This window comes from Sciurus vulgaris (assembly GCF_902686455.1).
Source record: "Sciurus vulgaris genome assembly, chromosome: X".
Lineage (NCBI taxonomy): Eukaryota > Metazoa > Chordata > Mammalia > Rodentia > Sciuridae > Sciurus > Sciurus vulgaris.
The window spans coordinates 89,924,487-89,936,283 of NC_136471.1; the positions used below are offsets into that span (position 1 = coordinate 89,924,487).

Consider the following 11,797-nt stretch of genomic DNA (forward strand, 5'->3'; position numbering starts at 1 on the left):
GCATGGTCGTGTTCATGCTGCCAGCTTCAGCACACTAGGGTGAGAGTTTCAGGAAACATCCATGGAATGAGGAAGCCTTCTTCATTATCTTCCACCTGGAGGAAACATACATCACTTCTGCCACATTCTGTTGCACCAGCAAAACCCGTTTACAGGGGGAGGAATTTGTTCCCTTCCCATGGTATGAAGATGAACACTTTTATAGTGGGAGGGAAGGTATCCAAAAGGGCCGGGATTAGAGGATTCCTAACTCCGTGGGGCTGTGGCGAACCAGCAATAGCACCTGAGTCGATAGGACTGGTCAGGCTAGGACTAAGCACCAACAGTGTAAACAGGCAGTGCTCAGACGCAGCAGCCTCCCTTTGACAGGTATACAGAGACCTGTGGACAATGTTATCACCTCAGCTCTCCTGGCAAGGGCAGAAGATGGAAAATGGCCTAAATGACCATCAGAAGGAAAGTGAGTACTACCTTGAGCCACATCCACATATGGGAATGTATCACGAATTCTGGGCAGGCTTGGAGGTCTTCAGATCCTACCCAGGAATGAAAGCATCATCCCTGTAATGTTGGGGTGGGGTCCACTGAGGCCACCAGGCCCTCTGTGTTCTCTTCTGCTAACAGAACTACTCTCATGTCCTTCTGGCTCATTTTAGTATTGCCCCCCAGGCACACTCTGCCTTTCTCTGGGCATCTCCTGGTCATTTCTGCCTGCAGAGCACTTCCTCAGGCAAGTGTTGGCTGACTCCCCGCCCCGTGAGGCTCCTTTTCCCCGCCAAGCCCTCTCCAGGCTCACCTTCATTGCCCTGGAGTGTAAGGAAGGGCACATCAGCTTACACACTTCCTTGCATAAGTGCGTGCCTCTCCAAGCTGCTACGCCTCTCCAAGCTGCTCACACTTGTGCTACTCTATCCAGGGCCTAGAGCAGTGTTTGCCAATCCTGGAGCTCACATGGCCGGCAGATGACCTCTCAAGGCTCTTTTCAGTGGTGGACTCTCCTACCTGTAGCTTTTCTCTTCAGATGTCTCCTTGGTAAGGCATTCCCTAATTGTCAGGAAGTGTGTGCTTCGATCTGTGAGAGAGTTCCTGCTTCTCTAAAATTTCCGCTACGTGGCCTTTTTAAAATGATGACATTATTATTGCCAGTCTCCTGCTCTCCAACTACAGCTGAGAAACACTTAAAAAGAAGAAAATTCTAGTGAGGTTTTCAAAAAGAGATGGGAATAAAGGGGCAGAGGGAGACCAGCTTAGGGATGGGAGTAGGGTTTTGTTGCCCCTGGGGGAAGCCTCCCCAAGGGCTCCCTCAGGTCAATTCCCCTCACCCTTCCCCTGTGATGGGCTGACAGATCTGGCTCCATGAGAATGTTATAGGCCAGACTCTAAGGGAAATGACTAAAGAGACTCCCTTTTGCTCTGAGACTCCATGTTATGTAGGAGACAAGATTCTCCCATGGGAATACCCTGCCTCTGTACCCATCCTCAGTTACTTAGTGTGACATGTTTAACGATACAAAATGACAATTCTTATGGAATAAAACATTGCTCTCTTTTGATCCCTATTGCTCCTAAGCAATGTACCATGTGAACGGTGATTGTGTGGATGTTAGTAACCATTCTTTCGTTTGTACCTAGGTGACCCACTTCCCCTCTGTCGATGATCTCATGATGTAAGTTTGTAATTTCAAATCATAGCAACAGACACTTATGATTGGTGTGATTTTTGGTATAAGAACCCCTACAACCCTGTGGTTGGGGGTGTTCTTTCAATAGCCATTTTTGGGGGGCATTGTGTGAGACAGTCATTCGGCTGGCTTAATAAAGACTATCAAATTTGGACTTCTCAGTGGTGATTGGTCTGTTCTTAAGTTGCACCCCATAACACCCCATTCCAGGATGTGTGCAGAGCTCTTCTGTTCCCGGTTGCAATGGACGTGTCCTCTGTCGCATATGTAATGGCAATTCAATCACGTAGAGCCCCACCCATCCGAACCACTCTGGTGTGGGCGCGTGAGGGAAGGAATAGTGGAAAGATTGTACATGACGGGAAATCTGTAGCTCCTGAGACTCCCTCCAACATTCCTGACGGACAGAGGCAGGATCTGCCTTTGCATCAGAAGAGCCAGCATTTATTAACTTACTTCTGTACTCGCACACTGCCTACCAGGTCCCCGAAGCTGTTCGTGATAGATGTCATCTCCTTGATTTCTGAGTTGTCAGACTTTTGTGGGCACTGTTGTGAAGTCAGAAGTAACACAGGGCCTGGCACATTGTGTAGGCCATCACCAAGGAACTGCGGCCTTACTGAATGGGTCCCTCTCCCAAACTTCATGTTTCCTTAGATGATCGAGTGTGTGTATCTGCGAAAACCAGTAGAGGATTTGGCGCTCATGTGTCCAGACCTGCTCCGTCTACAGAAATGTGTATTTCTTATGGTTTGCATCTGGGATATCCCTTGAAAACTCATGTGTTAAAGGATTGATCCCCAGTGCACAATGTTCAGGGCAGGTACTGTGGGGTATATTTGAACCAAAAGTCACTGATCTCATTGGTACAGTATTTCATAGATGGATTTGTAACAGAACGGACTCTTGGGAGGTGACAGAAACTTTAGAAGGTAGGAACTAACGGCAAGACAGGGTCACTAGGAGCATGTCCTGGATGGCTAAGTGTTTCTATCCCATCCCAGTCTTTCTCTTTCTCTCTCTCTCTCTCTCTCTCTCTCTCTCTCTGTCCTTCCCTGTGTCTCTTTCTGTCTCTGACTCTCTTTCTGGGTTTTGGCCACCAGGAGGTGAGCCCCACCCTCCCCAACATGATGTTGTGGCTCACTAAAAGCTCATAGTGATAGGGCCAAGCACCGATGGTTTCTAAAGTTTCTAAAACTTCAGAAACGGGGAACCCAAATAAAGCTTTCCTCATTTAAGTTGTCTTTCTCTGGCATTCTTTCACAGTGAAAGAAAGCTGACTGACACAGCATTGAAGCTAGACAGAAGGACGGTGTAGAGACTCAGCTGTAGGCTCAGGTCACCTGGAAAGGCCAAGGCTGTGCGTTGTTGAATGTGGCGAAGGCCTCCACCAAAGCGACCAGGAAATTTAGTCGTCTCCTGCCAATGCCCCTTAGAGGAACACGCAGGTATGCTAACCAAGGGAGGAGGATTGAAGGCAGGGCATGAAGGGCGATGCCCTCTTCTACACTGGCTACTCTTTTTCCATGGGCCCTCCAGCTGACCACATATAATTCTGCCACATCCTTCTCCAGCCTGAACCTTCTACCTCCTCAGAGCCCCTGGAAATCTTTTCCACACAAGGGACTCTTAAGTACCTTGTAACCCACCACAGATATCAGACTTCTCCCTCGACTCACTCTTCATTCCACGAGGATGCAGAGTGCCCTTGAAATTCCTACACATACCCACCACAAGAGCCAGCAACCTAGAGTGTGGGAGGGCACAGCGGGCGGGGGGGCAATAAGAACTCTGTGACAGGTAAAGCAGTGGAGAGATGGGTGGAGACTGCCTCCACACAAAGGCTTGGGAGACTCCACCTGCAGTGAAAACAGCAGCTCTGGTCTTGAGTTAGCTTCGCTGAATTATGGTGTGAACTTCACACGCTTAATCCTCTCTGAGAACTGGCTTTCAACATGCACTCTTAGGATGATACTACATTCATAATGTTCTATTGGATTAAGAAGGTGAGATAGCAGAGAGCAAATATGCTGGTGAATGGGACAATGTGTTGCTGCCACACACAGAGACTGGACTCATTTGGGACATCTCTACCTCATCTCTCCAGGCAGACCCACACAAATGTGGACTGTGCAGACACATATCTGTGCTTATGATTGAACCCAAACCTTAGAGTTCATAAAGAAATCCTTCAGTCTCTCTTTGCGAATTGGGCAGCAGGTGTGGGTAGGCAAATCCTGCCAAGTTGTTTCACATCTTCTGTTCTCTGAAGAAATCACAATGACATGTTTCAATTCACCTCCGCTCTGGTATTCTGCGTTCTCTCCAGGGCTCACAACACTTTGCCTGCTTGTTGCTATAACAACCTCTGCAGATGTCACTATGCACAGGAGGCCATAGAGCTGAACTGAATCTCCCATCCAAAGAATGCTATAATCTCTTGGCGATAACCAACAGAGGCTGTCGTCTGAAAGATGAATACTTTTTGCCTCATGACAGGAGTCGCAACATATGTGCTCAGGACAGATATTGAAACAATGCTGCAACGCTCTGGTTCCCATCCAGCAAACAGGGAAGGGTTCATCCTGGGAATGACTATTGGGGTGCCAGTCAACTAAGAGCAGCACTGGGAACACTGAGGCCACGGGCACCAGGACCTACACACAGGCCCTCCCCCTTGCTTCCACAATGAGGAGAGGGTTCGGTCTGTCTGCACTTTCTGATAGCTAATGCCACCAGCTTCTCAGCTAGTGTGTAGAGACTCCACCTCCCATCCTCCGCTCTGCTCTTTCTCCTCGTAAACATGCCCGGCACCTTTAGACAACTCCTAACATTGTCATGGATCTGAGACTTTGCCTGATCCTCTCCAACAGCCCTAACCCAGGCCTGGATTCCATCCTTGTGCCCTTATCAGATCTACATGAAACTCTGATAAGCACTGCATTCCCTTCAGTCTGGAAAATTCCCTTTCCTTCCAAAGCATTCATTCTCATCGGGGTCCAGAGGGGCCGGAAGGAGATTAGCAGCCTACACCTGCCACTGGCTCCCTTTGCTCAGCATCCCCACATGCCCTCAAGTTCACACATGTCATTTCAAGGAGCCATGCCTCCATTGTCCTTCAAGTGATAGCTATATGGATAACACAGGAACATGTGTAGTGCCTACCTGAAAGGGAAGTGGGAGGGTCGCATGATTTAATCACAGAGGGAAATGGTGTCCCATCTCCTTTCTAAGGAATTGCAAGAATAGCTTAACTCTATAAAAACAACCAACAGAATTGGGGAACCTCATGCACCCATAGCCTCCACCTGTTGTTTCAGCCTTAAGAGCAGTAACAGTACCACACACATAAGAGCAGGAAAATTGTTCATGAAGACTCTACTGTGGAATGAGTTGCAGAAACATCCTGTGATGTAGGAAACAGGTGGCAGGACGAAGACCATGAGTGAGGAATTGGGAGTGTGCCGCGTGAATATCTTTCACTACACGGTAAGAGAGGAGGCATTATTCAATTAGTTAAAGTTGGGTCATCAAAGCCAAGGGCAAGGACTATGAAATGAAGTTGAAAGAGGTCACCTCGATGAGTCAAGAGCAGTGACCATGAGAATGGGTAAAGAATGCTTGATGAAAGAAGCTGGGGAATAATACAAGGGGCTGCCTCTCCCATAGTGAGGAGAACCAGGTAAGGGAATGAGCTTGTCAGCTTTTCATCACTGTGACCAAAAATGCCTGGCAAGAATAACTTGGGGGTGGAAAAGTTCATTTTGGCTCAGGGATTCGGAGGTTTCACTCTACGTTCGACTGGCTTCATTGCTCCAGGCTCGAAGTGAGGAAGAACATCCTGGCGTGAGGGCATGGTGAAGGAATGCTGCTCAGCTCATGGCAGGTAAGGGCAGAGAGAGAGAGCAACATAGGATGCAGAGATGAAATTAATACCCAAGAGCATACCCGCAGTGACCTACTTCCTCCAGCCATGTTCCACCTGACTGAAATGACTGCCTAGTAGTCCACTGAAATTTGTACCCCATCAAATCCATTAATCCAATGATGTAGGTACAGTTCTCATACTCTAATAATTTTACCTCTACACATTCCTGCCTCGCCTGACATGAGCTTGTTGGGAGTGGGGGACCTCCTATCGAAACCATCACATTCTACCCCTGTCCCCAAAAGGTCATGCCCATCTCAAAGGGCAAAATGTCTTTAGTCTTTATAGTCTAAGCCCAAAGTCTCCTCTGAGAATCAAGGCAAACTCTTGTTTGTGACCCTGTGAAAATCAAATCAAGTTGCATACATCCAATATTATCGAGCAAGAGCCCATAGTTCAATTGCAAAGGGGAGAAATTGGAGCACAGATAGAAGGGATGGGACCACAACAAGACCCAAATCCTGCTGGGCAAACAAATCGTGTAGCTCTCTGCATAGCATTTGGAGCCTATGGTGACAAGACGTGATCTCCAAAGGGCTTGGGCCGCCCCTACCCCTACAGCCTTGCTGGTTGCGGCCCACATGGCCTCTTCCGTAGACTGGCTCTGTCCACAGCCAGCAGCTGGCTTTGGTAGATGTCCCAAGTTACTGGCATGTCTTCACCCTGGGGTCACCATTCCTACTTTGACTTTATTCTCACAGCTTTGCGTAACGCCCTCTGGGTGGCAGCCTGAGAGAAACCGACCCTGTACACTTTGCCTGGCCTCTACAGCCTTCCTCTGAAATCTTGATGGAAGCCTCCGTGACCCCTGAACACCAGCTCACTGCCTTCCTGCAGAATCAGTGCCACATGGACAATACCCAGTGTCTGCCACCAGCCCCAGCAATAGCCAGGCACCCTGGGACCATGCCTGAGTGACCCCCTGAGTGCCTAGGCAGCTGAGCATGGAGAAATTGACCCCGCACTAGAATTCCTAGGTCCCTCTTTGCAGGCAGGTACTCAAGTTTCTCTTAAGTGAGTTTTCGCTTTTAGACACTTGAGCCTGCCATGGTCTTGCTGATTCCTGACATGCCTTCAAGACATCTTTCCAATTGTCTGTCTGCAAAGTACTGAGCTTCTCTGTAGTGGCTGCAAATGCTTCAGCAAACTCATGATCCTTGGGCCCAATTCTACACACACTTCCCTGGCCATAATGCAAGATTTTAACATACTTCCACATGCTTCTCAGCTCCTCATCAGAATGGACAGGGCTTAAAGTTCCCAAATTACCCTGGACACCACCAGAAGGCTATGCTTCCTTGAAATTCCCTCTGATAAATTAATTAGTCTATCAAGTTCTCATTGAGCCTCATAAAAAACCTCAGGACAGGACAAAATGTAGACACGTTCTTTGCCAGCATGTAACTTGAATGGCCTATCCTCCAGATCCAGTACAATCCGCATGCCCTGCTGAAACCTCAGGAGCACAGCCATGCCTTTATGCAGTCCTGTCTGCATTCTGGGCTTCCGAACGCCCACCTGAATCAACCATTATACTGTGCCTACAACACTCTAATTCCCAAGATCGTTTTCTCAGTGACCTACTTCCTGAATCCATGCTCTGCCTGCCTAAAGTTACCATCCAGTAATGCAGTCAAATTAGTAATCCATCCAATGGATTAATCCTCTCCTGAGGTTTAGGTCTCACGATCGAGTAATCACTTAACATCTGTACATTCATGCATTGCCTCATGAGCTTGTGGGGGGAAATTCCATATCTACTCCGTACTAAGGAAGCGAGAGTTGAATGCAAACATTCAGGACATTTCATGTTCCACACCCCATCACAGTGGACTCGGCTGAAGAGTTGGTCTGGTTACCTAAAGGAGGAAGCTTTCCACCAGATGAACTGGTGATGGGTCGACAGAGCTGGGAGCTGAATCCCTGCCATCCAGCCATCAGGAAAGCAGGCACGGAAGGGGTTCATGCTGTTGATTGATGTGGCTTATCTGATTATCCAGGGAAACGGAGCCCCGGGCAGATGGCTCCAAGCACCTCCTCCGAGTCAGTCTGTTGTCCACCGTTAAAACTTTCCCATTGTGCCCACAGAAGAGTGACACCCAGCAACGATGTATACCAAGAGAAAAGCAGGAAGACTGCCAACCAGGCAAAGAAATGAGGAGGGACAACAGGGAGAATAAGGAAGTAAGTATAGAAGGGAAACAGTTCTCACAGAAGTTGAGGATGATGTGAAAAGACAGGGAAGGAGGAAAAGAGGAAGCACTGCAGTCTGTGCACAGGTAGAATTACTGTAAGAGAACGTGGTTACGCATAACTGTAAAAGCACGGATAATTCTCTCCACGGCTGGCATCATGGCTTCCGTAAAAGCGTAGCAACCTCAAGTGTCAAACAGTTTGTCCTTGGCTTTGTGGGGAGGTTGTTGCGGGATTTCTTTGCCTCTGCCTCTCCAACTCTCTGAAGAGATCATGGGATAAGATTGCAGTTCATAGTGACTAGATCAGAAATCGGGTGCTCCCGGAAGAGAAACCATTTTTGCTTTTGGAAGGGGCTGTTTCACACCCCCCTCTGGTAACATCACAGGACTCCAGAGGGAAAATTGGGGAAAGGTAATCAATGAAATGCTGCAAAAAAAAATCAGCATATGCACATGATCCCTGACACGTTTCTCCAGTCACACAGGGATGTGTGTCCCCAGCACAGTGACCTCATGTGGGGTACAGGGGAATGAGGAGTGAGGACCAAACCCTACACTCAGTGAGAGGAACGGCAAACTCTGGGGTGCCTGTACAGGGCTCTCCTAGGCAGGAGATTCTGCCTCCCATTGCCCACCAGCAAGAGGGACGCTGGTCCTCCCAGGCTGCTTCTAATGTCATTGCAACTAAGGCACCACCAGGGCAACCCGACCTTCCCACCCTCCTCCTCAGCATCTTCACCTGAAGTTCCGCTGAGATATTGGGATCAGTCGGCCCAGCACTGACATTCACACCACTCGGCCACCAGTGGCAGGACCAAACTAAACTATATAGGTAAATATCAGGTTCCTTTGAGGCAAATATCCATTCAGAATTCACCATGGAGTCAGCACATCATCAATTTCTTCAAGGGACCATAGGATAACCTCCTTCGTTAAGGGAAAACCTCCTTTACTTACATGTATGTGGGTCACCATCATTGGATGCTCAACTCCAAACGTACAACATTTTGGTGCCTTTCCCAGGCATCCCCTTGTTTCAAGGGCCGCCAATTGCAGCTCCTCTTCTCACTGACTTCCTCTCAATAATCCAGCTCTATGACACACATGTCCCATCACACCTGGTGCTTCTCCTGGCTGACAGTCAGTACAACGATCAAAAGCACATGGATATCAGGAAGGCACTTGCACTCTGCATTCTTTGCACATTTTTGACAACAGGATGGGGAAAACGAGTTTCCGGAAGGACAGTGACCACTCACATTGAGTGGACCAAGAATCCTTCTTAGCGAGTCATCTTTGTGTAGACTAGCAGCCCCACCGCACTCCACAGGCATGCTAAAAGCCCAGGCAGGAAGATGAGGACCGCCCAGGGAGTGGGACAAATCTCATGCTAGTGGGATTCCAATCATAGCACAGGTCTTGGGGCTTCTCAAGGACAGCTCACATTTTTTGCCCAAAAGGAGCCCACCTCCTGGACCTGGCAGCACTGCACTGTCTGAATTTCTCCGTGCCTCCCCCCCATGAGGGTAGGGCTCTCAGTTTTCTTTCCACCACTGCTTGAGCAGCCTCTGCATCATTCTCTTGCTTTCCTGCTGCTTCTCCATGTGGCACTTCTCCTCTTGCTCCTGCTGCTGCTGGTGTACCCTTTCAGGCCGGAGGCTGGAGTGGGTGCTGCCTGGATTGAAGACCAAGCTGCTGAGGCCCTGCACTAGCATTTCCCAGGACAAGGAGTTGAAGGCCCCCATTCCCCTCACCAGGGATCCCAGAAATACTTGGCCTGTGGCCCTGGCACTAGCAGCATTCACATGGGAGCCAAGTCTGAACTCTGTTGCTGGTGGGGCAGACTCACTCTCTCTTTCCACTGGGTAAGGTGCCATGTGATGGCACTACCTGCATCTCCGGTGCCCCAGGAACACTTTCTTCCTCTCAGGGAGACCCAGCACTTGCCAGCCCCACTCCCATACGGTCTTCTCCTCCCTGTACTGCTGCTGGAACCTTCCATCTGGCAGAGGGCACAGAGGCTGGAGAAAAACTGGGATTTGGGCCACCGAGGCCCTTCATTACCTGTTCTGAGGAAGAAGGCTGAGGAGCTGCCACACCTTCCTTGGAGGACTCTGCAGGGGTCACGTGGGAAGATCCTGAAACCAAGGGTGGATTCCATTTCTGAAGTGGGTCCATGGGGGTTGAGTCAGAGCTAGAAGCTGCACCCCACTCTGGTGCCTGGCCCCGAAGGTGAAGCTGGAGGCTTTCTAATAGCTAGGAGGCAGGTGGTAAAGAGTGCAGCCAGAAGCATTCTGCCATTGCTATATACTCACATTTCATTTTGAGGCGAGGTGCAGAATGGTGCCTCCCCTTCTTCAAATTCCTAATCTTGGAAATATCTAGCAATACCCATTTTTTTCTTGTGTTAGACCCAGAAAACACTTGTGCTCCAAAACACAGATAGATATGTGTGAAGGGCTGGGTTCCTTCTCTACTGCTAAGTATAGAATTCTAAGGCCAGAGGATCTAATCTGGTTCATACAAAAACAGGCCTAAACATTTTGAAAAGACAAGGTAGAGATGAAATATTGTATTTGTAGGATATGAGATGACCACTGACCTCCCTGGACCAAGACTGAACTGACACTGGAAAAAAATATGCTTCCTCATTGTTCCTAGTTTCATGTTTCAAATCCTAAAACTGGTGGGAAATGAAAGAAAATTTGCACCAACAGGATTTCAATGGCAACCTGTTTTGCCTATGCATTCTAAGTAGGATACCATTTTTAAAGCCTGCAACACTTCCTGAACCATGTTGTGTGTATTTGATTTCAGTGTCCAAATATCCCATCTCCTTTCATATATGGTGGCTCACATTAGTGTTACAAAGGAAAAAGTAGCCACCTATCATTTCTCCATTTTCTGCCACGAAGCCTGTTAGGATTCAAATTTCTTCCTATCAATCTTCTGGTTTTCCATCTATGGAAACATGAGCAATAGAAAACAATGTTCTTACACAAAACATCCCATTGAGAAAGAAGGGTTGGACCAATGCCTACTCCTGCATTTGAGGCCAGGAGTGCTGCCAATGATTCCCCGTAACAGTAAAATTCCACTACAAGTGTTTGACCTTAATGTCTTCTCCACACTAAATGAAACAACCCTGGGCATTGGGAAAATGTGTGAGTGCGTGTGCACATGCCACATTGTACATTCTTTCCCTGGTTTAGTTTTCATTTTCAAACCTTTGGTCTGTCATTTAAAACATCTCATTCTTCTCTCCTTCTTTCTTCTCCAAATCTGGCCAGATGACAAAGATTCCTCTCTAGGGCTCTCTACAGTTCTCGTATCTGCTGGTTTCTTTTTATTGGCCTCCAGAGAGAGGAGAGACGTGTTCGACCCTAAATCACTGACCTTTCAATCTGGTGACAGGTTTTACCCTGGCATCTCAGCCAGATAACCTGTCACATCCTTATACCTGCACCTCACCACTGAAGCAGACACTGCTGTGAGGTCGCTGCTCAAATTTTGTTTCTTCTTTCAAATGACCAAATCATGGGGACATATCCATCTCTAAATAAAGAACACCACCTGTTATTTCTAATGGACCTTCAACTTCCTGGGGCCCTGTGGTTAAGCCACATTATTTGTCTTTATTTTAGTGATGTCAACTGACCCTTAGTCACTGTGAAAGGGCTCTTGTAGCATAAAATAAACAGCTGCCCTACCCAGTTTCATAACACTGGTTCCATTAGACATCAGTTCACGTAGTTTACAATTTATCAATATGAACTGTAGCCATAATCTGGGGAATTGTAAAGAGATCACATGAGCTGTCAATCTCATTTGTTTAAGCCAAATGTTGTTAAGTGGTTCTTCTGTGGCAGCCTTGAGCAGCATTTTCTAGCAATCCTGATGTGAACACTCAGCAGGATTAAGGATACAGGGAGTATCCGAGTCTAGGAGAGCCTCAGCAACACTCTCTCTGGAATCAGGAAGAGTGGAGAGAG

At 48.0% G+C, this 11,797-nt stretch overlaps 1 pseudogene across 1 annotated transcript; it reads right to left on the reverse strand.

The window, feature by feature from the left end:
- Window positions 1-9,340: 9,340 nt before the first annotated feature.
- On the reverse strand, window positions 9,341-9,983 carry LOC306650896 (protein FAM156A/FAM156B-like; annotated as a pseudogene). The gene has a single exon. The product of its transcript is annotated as a protein FAM156A/FAM156B-like (transcript).
- Between the last annotated feature and the right edge of the window lie 1,814 nt (window positions 9,984-11,797).